At 45.7% G+C, this 11,902-nt stretch overlaps 1 protein-coding gene and 1 long non-coding RNA gene across 3 annotated transcripts in view; one reads left to right on the top strand and one right to left on the bottom strand.

Annotated features, from left to right (window-relative positions):
- Positions 1–794, bottom strand: part of LOC308484541 — a 44,703-nt gene extending 43,909 nt beyond the window's left edge. For both annotated transcript variants that reach the window (XR_013989952.1, XR_013989953.1), the window contains exon 1: positions 94–794. This is a non-coding gene — a long non-coding RNA (uncharacterized lncRNA). The remainder of the gene's footprint in view (positions 1–93) is intronic.
- LOC308484112 (uncharacterized protein) overlaps positions 1–11,902 on the top strand; it is a 178,249-nt gene that overhangs the window by 143,344 nt on the left and 23,003 nt on the right. The window lies entirely within an intron of this gene.

Raw genomic sequence — 11,902 nt, 5'->3', positions numbered from 1 at the left:
AGGGAGGCAGTGGAAGACAGGAGGGCCTGGCGTGCTCTGGTCCAGGGGGGTCACGAAGAGTCGGACACGACTAAATGACTAAATGACGACGACCTCACGCGAGTCCCCCACAAGATAATCTGAGGTAGTTGGAGGGCATTTGTGGAAATTGTGTTCTGTGAGGTGGGTGCACTATATTTAAGAGAGAGAACGGGCCCAAGGCTGCCGGGGGGGGAAAGAGCCCTTGCGTCGTCGCATATTAATTGGGGGCAGAGGTGGCATATGAAGTTAAAACCCACACAGATCCTATTTAGTTTTGAGCGGACTGGCAGACTTAAACATTCATGAGGAAAACTGGATGCTGCACTTACGCCCACAGATATGTGGAATTTTGAGTGAAATATACTCAGATCTCAGAGAGGATGAAACCTCTGATTCCCTCACATTTAAAGAGAGAGTGAAAGTGCGCTTTGGACTGACTGCAGAACAAAGCCAAAAAGCCTTTCGTGAAATTAAAAGGAAACCAGGAGAGACTTAGGCCCAACTGGGTAGCCGAATTGACAAAACTCTGGACAGATGGGAGGAAAGTTAGATGAGCTCAAACAGCTCATCGGTTTAGAGCAATGTTTCCAAGAGGTTCCTGCTCATTTAGGCTGAAAACAGTAACTGAAGTCTCTACCTTGGGAGATGAAATCAAAGGAGACTCAGGGGGAGCAGTAATACTCTGTCCCTTCCAGAAAAAGTAACCCAGGGAGGAAAAGGTGTCTCAAACCAACAACCCTGAAGGGCGGGCCCAAGGGTGCCGGGGGGGAAAAGAGCCATTGTGTCGTCGCATATTAATTGTTGGCAGAGGTGGCATACGAAGTTAAATCCCACACAGAAATGTACGCAGAGACACAGAACAATAATAATAATAGATTTATTGCATTAGCCGTGTGGCCATAGCATGATATACATTGAAATAACAACATAAAATGGGGGTGGGGAGGTAGAGGTAGATATCGTCCTGGGCGAATACTTAAAGAAAGAGAAAAAAAAAACAAAAACTGCTGAGGCTGGAGGAGGACCGTTGAAGGGTCCTTCAGCTCCTCAGATTAGTCCTAACTCGATTGTCCTTGTACAATAAGGCTACTTGGAACTTCGTTCGGTTGTGCGGCGTATCGACTGCAGCTGTGGTGTTAAGGAAGAAGTTAGTGCCGCTTTCCTCTTCATCACACTAAGCAGGAAGTTAGCTGTCATCTCGGTAATCCAACAATCAGAATCCTGCAAAAAGAGGGACACTATCCAAGGCTGGATTGGGAGATGGAACTTATTCACGAGGGGAGTTAAAAACCGAGATCTTTCATCTGTCCAGTTGGGACAGAAGAGCATTACATGTTCCATAGTCTCCAGGGCCGTGTCATTACAGGAGCATGTTCTGTTTGCGATGGGAACTCTGGAATAACGACCCGACAGAACTGCTGTAGGAAAACAGTTGAGACGGGCACAGGTAAAGGCCCTTCGCTTAGCCTCCGAAGAAATTGTGAAGCAGTATAGAGGGATCCCTTCAGGGGGTGGAATAGCTAGGGCTAGGCCTGAACACGGTCCTCTTGCACAAGAAGCTGTGTTAGAGAAGTCAAGTTGCTGTAGTTTCTTTTTAATTGGGGGTAGGGCCACCGGGCTGATACACTCTAAGTTAAGAACAGTTTTACAATTCAAATTGAGAAGAGAGCGGAATTTGAGGTTAATTGTAGTTTTCCAAGGGGAATTATGAATATCTCTTAGGATCAGATTGGAAAAGCCACCTCTAATTCGAGCATCCGATGCTAATAGGTGGAAGGTGTAGGAAATGGCTCGACTCCATGCTCGTCTAACAATTGAAGGCTGGGCGAACTCGAGTCGTAGGGCTGCACCTGAGACACATCTCGGGACGCCGGAAAGAGATCTCAGAAACATATGAAGTGGGCGATCCAAGTTACCTGATATTGCTGTAGTCCATACTTCGCATCCATATAATAATTTAGGGACTACTTTGGCATTAAATATTTGAATTGCTGCTGGAAGGTGTTTGCCGCCCTTCTGGTGGTAAAATCGGACAATGGCGTTAGAGGTCGTGGTTGCAGCGAGAAAGGCAGATTGTAGATGGGTGGTCCAGGAGAGATTATAAGTGAATATTAAGCCTAGATATTTAAAGGCTTTTACCTTTTCTAAGTAGCCACCTGTGATCTTAAGCGGCTCCAACTTGAGTTTGCGGGAACGAGTGAAGTGGAGGACTTTCGATTTTTTATAATTAATATTAAGAGCTTCCGCCTTATAATAGGCGATAAATGCATTAACTGCATTTGCTAGGTCCGCAGCTGTTCTGGATAAGATGACGGCATCATCAGCATAGAAAAGGGAAGCAACGGGGTGGCCTGCTAAGTGAGGAGGATACTTAGATGCTAGCTTCAAAGTGGAAATTGCATCATGAAGATAGAGATTAAACAGTAAAGGGGCCAAGAGACAACCTTGTCGGACGCCCTTGGCCGTTGGAAATGGAGTAGTGAGGGAGCCGTTAGGACCAGTTCGGACGCGAGCTGTGGTGTTTGAATAAAGGGAGATAATTAGGGAGAGGAGGTGCGGATCAATTCCCAGATGGGCAAGTTTGGACCATAATCTCTGCCTAGGAATGGAATCAAAGGCGGCCTCCAGGTCCATGAAAGCGGCAAATAGGTGGCCTTGCCTTGGAGCAGTGTATTTACTGGCAAGGTGATAGAGAGTTAGACAGTGGTCCATGGTTGACGCTGACTTTCGGAAACCAATCTGTTCTAGCGGTAGAATGTTCCTCTCCTGGACCCATGAGAGAAGTTCCTCCAGTAAAACAGCGGCAAATATTTTCCCCGGGATGGATAATAAGCTGATGGGGCGATAGTTCCTAGGGATGTTTGGCTGGCCGCCTTTGAAGATCGGAACTATTATAGCTTCTCTCCAGGAGTCGGGGATGTCTAGGGCGGAGGAGATAGCGGTGAATACAGGAGTCAGGTGTTCGCTCCACCAAAGAGGATCAGTCAGGAAAATGTCCAACGGGACCATGTCTGGGCCGGGGGCCTTATTCCTTCGCATTGACATTATGATGTTGAAAATGCGAGTTGAGGTAAAGTTTATTGAAGAAGTGGGACTAAGAGAGCAGGAACTGAGGTCCGACGGGGATTGAAGGAGATCTGTAAGATGGTTTGGAGAAGCGAAACTGGTTGAATAATAGGCAATCCATCCATCAGCGGAAATCTGGGTAGCTGGATTGAATGGTGCCGAAGGTCTAACTAGGCGCCAGAAGGAGCGGGAGTCATGCCTCTCTACAGCCGAACGAAGAGTGGACCAAGCCTCAAGGATGTGCTGCTGTTTCTTGCAATGAATCATGTTTCTATATGTCCTTTTAATATCTATGAGCTTTGCACGGGTTTGGGGGTCGTTGGAAAATTTGATGATTCTGACCATTTTCCTAATTCGCCTTCTTAGGGCTTTACATTCCTTGTCAAACCAGGGCGATTCAGAGAAGAGGCGTTGGTAAGTAGGCGGGGTGGTGGTTATGTAAGTTGTTGAGAAAGCATCAAGTAATTTCCGGTATTGGTCAGCGGGCAGGATTGGATCAGAGGGAACTGCAGACATATCAAATGATTTTTGTATGTCCAGGGCAAGAGAGGAGCTGAGGCTTGTCCATTTCTTTGTTTTGTATACAGGGTGGCTTTGTACCATGGTTCTATAATTTGAGGGGACTGGCGACGAAGGTAGCGGCTTAGTTAACTTCGTCTGCCTTTAGATTAAGTTTTAAGTAGTTTTAAGTAGTTATTTTAACCCCCCTATGGGTTTTTATTGTTTTATTGTTTTTAGACTAAGTTTCAAGTAGTTCTAAGTAGTTTTTTTTTAACCCCTCCGGGCTTTTATTGCCTTATTGTTTTATTACCTGCTTCGTGCTTCAGCCTTGCTGCCTTGCCGCACCCCCCGCTGTGCATTTAGTGCTGTGGAGCTGAGTAATCTCCTGAAACGAGTGAGTGGGGAAGGGAAGAGGTCTGGCCTGACTCCCCTGCCGTGAAGGGACTCCCCGTCATTGGAAAGGAAAAAACTCAAGGTGGGTGATCGGAAACACCGAAAAAAGGTTGAAGCAAGTCCTCATTGAGTCTCGTCTGAGTCCCGTCTGTGTGAGTAAGACCATCTTCAGCAAATCAGGCTGATAAAGAGGCTCGGCTTGGAAAATAATTACCATCCTTCACCTTATATTAATTAACCCCCAGCTTCTATCAGCTTTCATCAGTAAAAAGGACACTGGGAGCTGACGGAAGAGCTCTCAAACCTTCCTCCCCTCCTCCCTCTTCCAGCTCCACCAAAGAAACATACTGAGAACCAGCGCTCGCTGATGAGCTAAGCAGGAGAAAGCTGCAGATTCACCCCTACTCATCCATTGGCCCTGCTAATTAGGCAGAAACACTGGGGGACAACTGGTTTTCTAATAGGAAGACAACTACCCAACATGGTCCTCACTAGAAAGATATGTAAGGAGTTGGGTATCTTGCCAGATACGCCACTTAGCCCCCCGGGACCTGGAAAGAGACAAAGTAAAATTATAAATTACTTCCCCAAGAGGGAGGAATGCATGAGTGAACAAATTGAACCAATTATTGACGAAGTCACTCCTCTCCCCCTTACTTATCTTGACCGGTCACATTACTTCAAAGAGCTTCAACATAACTCTGGAAACACAAATTCCTCAAGAAGCCTGGCACAAGAGCTAGTTCTAGCTGAGAAACTTGAGGAAAATATTTCTGTCACCTATAACCAGCGGCCCCTGGCAGAATTAACAACATGCCACCAAGACCAGGCGCCCACTTCCAAATATACTCAAACTGAACTGAGTGATGGCCATCTTCAGGCCCATTTCCAAGATATAAATATAGACCTTTCCAACATAAAAAATTACTTGACAATAACAAATGGGTTATTGCTGACCCTTGTGGAAAATTTTATTCCCCAACCAAAAGAGACAACAGCAACCGATGCACCCCAAGTGCATAAACCAGATGAACTTGTGCATAACCCAGATGAACTAGTGAAGATGAGACAAGCAGTAACAACCAAGAAATTGCAAAAAAATAGATCAAAAGTCCGGGAAAAGAAAACTAAGAACATTAAAACAACAAGGAAAATAAAGATAAGCCGACATAAACAATGGCAGAAATTATTTAATCTACTCCCATTGGACTCAAATAAATCTGCTGCACGAGATAAAAAAGAGAAAGGCAGGAAGGGGAAAAAGAAGCCATCGCCAAAGCTAATGGCTAAGGTGGCATCTCTGAACCAGAGTTTAGAACTAAGGGGGAGGACGGAAGCAACGTCCCAGAGCTCTGGTAACAGTTCACTCAGTGAGCCAGATTCTGGGGGAGAAGTGGTCCCTAACAATGAAGGCAGCAAACCGCTTAGCAAATCGGGAAATGGGGACGATGCAATGCCCAATCGCGATGACAACACTATACAAGATGGGCAAACCTTTACTCAGGCAAGATGTTGGAACCTGATTTTAAATCCCCAAAAATTAGTATTTACAAACTTCCCAAAATCAAAGGGCTTCCTTATAGGGAAAGAACGAAGAATGAGCTCCTTGAACGTTCTGAATGATATATTGCCAGGAGCAGTAAAGCCATATGACATTATTTCTGTAGATTATTTGCATCATGATGGTTGTTCAATGAGAGCAATGATCACATTTAGAGACCAGAACATGGCCACGTTTATCTACAGATCAAGATATATATTCTTAAAGGCCCAGATAAAAATTCTCAGATTTTTTGAAAACAAGGCACCACCGAATCCCCTTCTGGAAGCCAAGCACGCAAACCCTAGTAAGGAGAAACAACCTCCCAAAACCCGGCCTGGTCTCCAGAAACGAGAGCTTCAAAAATTAAAAAGGAAAGATGCCCACCTGCAAGACCTGCAACTTCAAGAGAATGAAGATGAGGATCTTTTTTCCGCGGAAGAAAATACCTTAATTAGGCAATTTTGCCATTTTCCATCTCCAATACAAGCTGAAATATTAGAAAGATTGGATATGCTAAGAATTAAGCTGGCTGGGAGAGATATAAACAAGGAAATCAATATGGACGCCCATAAAAAGGACCAGACTTCCTATAATTTGAACCCTACACAAGAACAAAACCCAGCGGCCTGTCGGCCATGTTACCTTCAGACAATGGCTGAGATTAATCTACCCCCAATTAAGGAAGCCCAGCACACTGAAGAGAACACTACATCACCTCCAATAAGGAGAACCATCCCGAAGGTGAACTCACCAGGCTCTTGGGACAAGCTGAGGTACCTAGATGAGGCGGAATTAGGCCACAATCAGGTTCCGGAAAAATACCTACGGAAAGAGATAACACACTTCAAAGGCCCGGTGACCACTAATGTCAGTATTCAACAGTTAACAGCCGAAACTATAGAACACTTGGCTAGTTTGCCATGTATGGAGAGCAATGGGCCGGCTCATAAAAAAGTAATCCCTAAAAGCACCTTGGGAAATAATTGACAAAGATCAGACCAGAGACAAACACCAGCCGGCTCCCTATCTCCGCGGAAATCCGACATCATTAGATATGAACAGACTCAACCCTCACTCACAAATCAAGCAAAAGCAGCTGTTTCCTTGAAAGACGCACCCAACCCATCCCAGAACCTTAAAATTGTCTCCTGGAATGTTAACGGCTGGGCGACAAAGCAAATGGATCCTGAAGCAATGAATTTCACAGAACAATAAGTTTAATAAAGGAGTGAAGTTCTTTGATTAAAAAGAGAAAAAATTCCTGTCAGAAAATGACCAGCAAGCGCCAAGCCAAAGAGACTCAGGATGACCCAGCTGCTGCGTCTGAGGAGAATCCTAATATATTGAATTAGAGATGATGAGGCTAAGATTGGAATTGTCTAAGGTTGAAGCAGAGAAAGAAAGAGAAGAGGCCAGAATGGCAGCTGCCCTTCATCTAGCAGAGATACAGGCAGAAAGAGAGAGAGAGAGAGAGAGAGATGAGCCCAAGAAGAAAGAGACAGGGAGGCCAAGATGGCCCATGAAAAAGAGATGCTTCCTTTCAAAATGGAGGAGATTAAGGCGAGGGCAGAACTGCCGCAAGCAATGTTGGGGGTGGAGATTTTGCCTCAGCAAATGTAAAGTATGTAAAAGGTGATGGTGTGCAGCCTAACGGTCCAAGCTTCAAAATGCCAGTTTTCAAAACGAGGCAAGTCAAATATTTGGGTCCCAAGGGGTGGAAATATTTATCCTGATTGGAGCAAGGCAAAGGTCCTTCAAGAGGGGCCTAGACCCTCCACAGAAAGAGAAAGAAGAGCTTTTCGGGGGGGAGTGGGATATTGTCCTCCATTTATTCCTCCTTTTAGCCCCCATGCTGCTCCTTGACATGACTGGGTGAAGAAAGACCAGCCAGACAAGAGCATTTGGAGGGACCAGTGCCAGGCAGCGTTGGGACATTTAAAAACAGCCCTAGAACCGGGGTCAGCAAGCTTTTCCAGCCGGGGGCCGGTCCACCGTCCCTCAGACCTTGTGGGGGCCGGACTATATTTTTGGAGGGGAATGAACCAATTCCTATGCCCCACAAATAACCCAGAGATGCAATTTAAGTAAAAGGACACATTCTACTCATGTAAAAACACGCTGATTCCCAGACCGTCCGGGGGCCGGATTGAGAAGGCGATTAGGCCACATCCGGCCCCTGGTCCTTAGGTTGCCTCCCCTGGCCTAGATGGACCTTGGGGTCCCTTCCAACTTTAGGATTCTGTTCTTCATTTTGGAAGGCGGACATGAAGGAAGAAGACGGAGTCTTCATCTCCTTGGTTGCCCTTCTCTGGGAGGGTGGGCAGATTTTGAGGAGCAAAAACGAGGATGCGATGATGACTCTCCTTTTAAGTACTCCTACTATATGTAGGCTAGAGAAGCTGTGAGATGTTTTGCTGGGGGGGGCAGGAGAAGAGAAGAGGAACGCAAGTCTTCCACCCCCAGTTATGTCTAGGTCTCCTCCAGAACGTCTGGCCAGAGACATTTTGACCAAAAAATCCACCTGGACAGAAATTTTACCCCTGAGAAAGAGGACGTGTCCTGGGAAAAGAGGACACATGGCAACCCTTCTTCTCTGGCGTCCCTCGTAGCCGAGTAAGATTGTCTTCCCTAAACACGGTTTCAACCATGAGGCCCTCAGTGACCGTGGGGGCCAATTCTGGATCCAGGCGTCCTTCCTCGCCTGGTTGAAGGAGCTGTGAAGACACGCTGATTCCAGAGGATGAGGAGCGTCAAACACACCGTTTAATCCACACGGGTCTGGCACCCGGTGTTGGCAACCCAAGTCTAAATCCAATTCCAACATTTATGAGGTATTTTATGGGCGTTGGGCACCCACAAACTTATAAGAATGTCACCAGAGGGGAAATAAAAGGCTTCCTAGGAAAACCCCCTTGGCTGCTCCTGTGTTGCTTCAAAGGCGACTTCACTAACAGAGAAGAACATGGGATATTTATGGCTGAAACACAGACACAAAGCAGCAGATGGGACAACACAGAATGGCCCCCCAGCCATGTCTGGCAATGTCTCCCCCCTCCAGCTGCCCCTCCAGCCCCCCCGGGACCCCCTCTTGCTGGGACAGGGCTCTCTGCCCCGCAGCCCCCCCAGGGGCCCACAACAGAACCAGGCGGGACTCGCCCCCCCGGAGAAGAGACACCCCCGGGTCCCCCATCTGCCCCCCCCAAAGACCCCCCTCTCCCCCGCCCAGACGCCCCTTCGCAGCCCCGGAGCCCCAGGCAGAGAGACGGGCTCCTCCTCCGGGACACGGGTTCCCCCTTCCCACGCACACGCGCCCAGTCCTGCTTCTTCCCGGCCAGGCGCCCCTCCTCTCCCCCATTGCGGGCCCAAGGGCGGCCTCGTCCCCTCCGAGGGAGCAGCTCGCCAGGCCCCGGATGGAGCAGCTCTGCGCCTGCGCGACGCCACTGACTTCTCCGCCGGGAGAGAGAAGGATGAGCGAGGCGAGCCCGGGCCGCCAAGGGTTAAGAGGCGCCGAGCTGGCTTCCTAGAGAGGACAGGAAAGGAAGGCGGGCCGCTACCCCTCCTCCTCCCCTCTGAGGTCCCTTCCGGCCTCGCCTTCGCCTGCCGGGCTCTGGTGGGTCTCCTCTCGGGGGAAGCCTGGGGAACTCCCTGCCCCGGGAGGCGGGAAGGGGAGGGAAGAGAGGCTGGGGGTCCGGGAGGGAGCCAGAGGGACCTCAGGCCCTGGCCAGGGAGGTGGGACTGGAAGACAGTGAGGAGGGAGAAGGACATTGGGAGGGACATGATTGTGAGGGAGAAGGATATTAAGAGGGACATAATTATGAGGGAGAAGTATATTAAGAGGGACATGATTGTGAGGGAGAAGGATATTAAGAGGGACATGATTGTGAGGGAGAAGGATATTAAGAGGGACATTATTATGAGGGAGAAGGACATTAAGAGGGACATGAGGGAGAAGTATATTAAGAGGAAGATTATTATGAGGGAGAAGGATATTAAGAGGGACATTATTATGAGGGGGAAGTATATTAAGAGGGACAGTATTGTGAGGGAGAAGTATATTAAGAGGGACAGTATTATGAGGGAGAAGGATATTAAGAGGGACATTATTATGAGGGAGAAGTATATTAAGAGGGAGATTATTATGAGGGAGAAGTATATTAAGAGGGACATTATTATGAGGGAGAAGGATATTAAGAGGGACATTATTATGAGGGAGAAGGATATTAAGAGGGACGTTATTATGAGGGAGAAGGATATTAAGAGGGACATTATTATGAGGGAGAAGGATATTAAGAGGGACAGTATTGTGAGGGAGAAGTATATTAAGAGGGACATTATTATGAGGGAGAAGGATATTAAGAGGGACATTATTATGAGGGAGAAGTATATTAAGAGGGACATTATTATGAGGGAGAAGTATATTAAGAGGGACATTATTATGAGGGAGAAGGATATTAAGAGGGACATTATTATGAGGGAGAAGGATATTAAGAGGGACATTATTATGAGGGAGAAGGATATTAAGAGGGACAGTATTGTGAGGGAGAAGTATATTAAGAGGGACATTATTATGAGGGAGAAGGATATTAAGAGGGACGTTATTATGAGGGAGAAGGATATTAAGAGGGACGTTATTATGAGGGAGAAGGATATTAAGAGGGACGTTATTATGAGGGAGAAGGATATTAAGAGGGACATTATTATGAGGGAGAAGTATATTAAGAGGGACATTATTATGAGGGAGAAGTATATTAAGAGGGACATTATTATGAGGGAGAAGGATATTAAGAGGGACAGTATTGTGAGGGAGAAGTATATTAAGAGGGACATTATTATGAGGGAGAAGGATATTAAGAGGGACATTATTATGAGGGAGAAGGATATTAAGAGGGACAGTATTGTGAGGGAGAAGTATATTAAGAGGGACATTATTATGAGGGAGAAGGATATTAAGAGGGACATTATTATGAGGGAGAAGTATATTAAGAGGGACATTATTATGAGGGAGAAGGATATTAAGAGGGACAGTATTGTGAGGGAGAAGTATATTAAGAGGGACAGTATTATGAGGGAGAAGTATATTAAGAGGGACATTATTATGAGGAAGAAGTATATTAAGAGGGACATTATTATGAGGGAGAAGTATATTAAGAGGGACATTATTATGAGGGAGAAGTATATTAAGAGGGACATTATTATGAGGGAGAAGGATATTAAGAGGGACATTATTATGAGGGAGAAGGATATTAAGAGGGACGTTATTATGAGGGAGAAGGATATTAAGAGGGACATTATTATGAGGGAGAAGGATATTAAGAGGGACAGTATTGTGAGGGAGAAGTATATTAAGAGGGACATTATTATGAGGGAGAAGGATATTAAGAGGGACATTATTATGAGGGAGAAGTATATTAAGAGGGACATTATTATGAGGGAGAAGTATATTAAGAGGGACATTATTATGAGGGAGAAGGATATTAAGAGGGACGTTATTATGAGGGAGAAGGATATTAAGAGGGACATTATTATGAGGGAGAAGGATATTAAGAGGGACAGTATTGTGAGGGAGAAGTATATTAAGAGGGACATTATTATGAGGGAGAAGGATATTAAGAGGGACGTTATTATGAGGGAGAAGGATATTAAGAGGGACGTTATTATGAGGGAGAAGGATATTAAGAGGGACGTTATTATGAGGGAGAAGGATATTAAGAGGGACATTATTATGAGGGAGAAGGATATTAAGAGGGACATTATTATGAGGGAGAAGGATATTAAGAGGGACAGTATTGTGAGGGAGAAGTATATTAAGAGGGACATTATTATGAGGGAGAAGGATATTAAGAGGGACAGTATTATGAGGGAGAAGGATATTAAGAGGGACATTATTATGAGGGAGAAGGATATCAGGAGGGACATTATTATGAGGGAGAAGGATATTAAGAGGGACAGTATTATGAGGGAGAAGGATATTAAGAGGGACATTATTATGAGGGAGAAGGATATTAAGAGGGACATTATTATGAGGGAGAAGTATATTAAGAGGGACATTATTATGAGGGAAAAGGATATTAAGAGGGAGATTATGAGGGAGAAGGATATTATGAGGGAGATTATTATGAGGGAGAAGGATATTAGGAGGGACATTATTATGAGGGAGAAGGATATTAAGAGGGAGATTATTATGAGGGAGAAGGATATTATGAGGGAGATTATTATGAGGGAGAAGGATATTAAGAGGGACATAATTGTGAGGGAGAAGGATATTAAGAGGGAGATTATGAGGGAGAAGGATATTAAGAGGGAGATTATTATGAGGGAGAAGGATATTAAGAGGGACATAATTGTGAGGGAGAAGGATATTAAGAGGGACATAATTAT

This window comes from Podarcis pityusensis (genome assembly GCF_964106645.2).
Source record: "Podarcis pityusensis genome assembly, chromosome: 8".
NCBI lineage: Eukaryota > Metazoa > Chordata > Lepidosauria > Squamata > Lacertidae > Podarcis > Podarcis pityusensis.
Note: the sequence above shows the minus strand (reverse complement) of the source record. Positions and strands in the feature narration are given on the sequence as shown.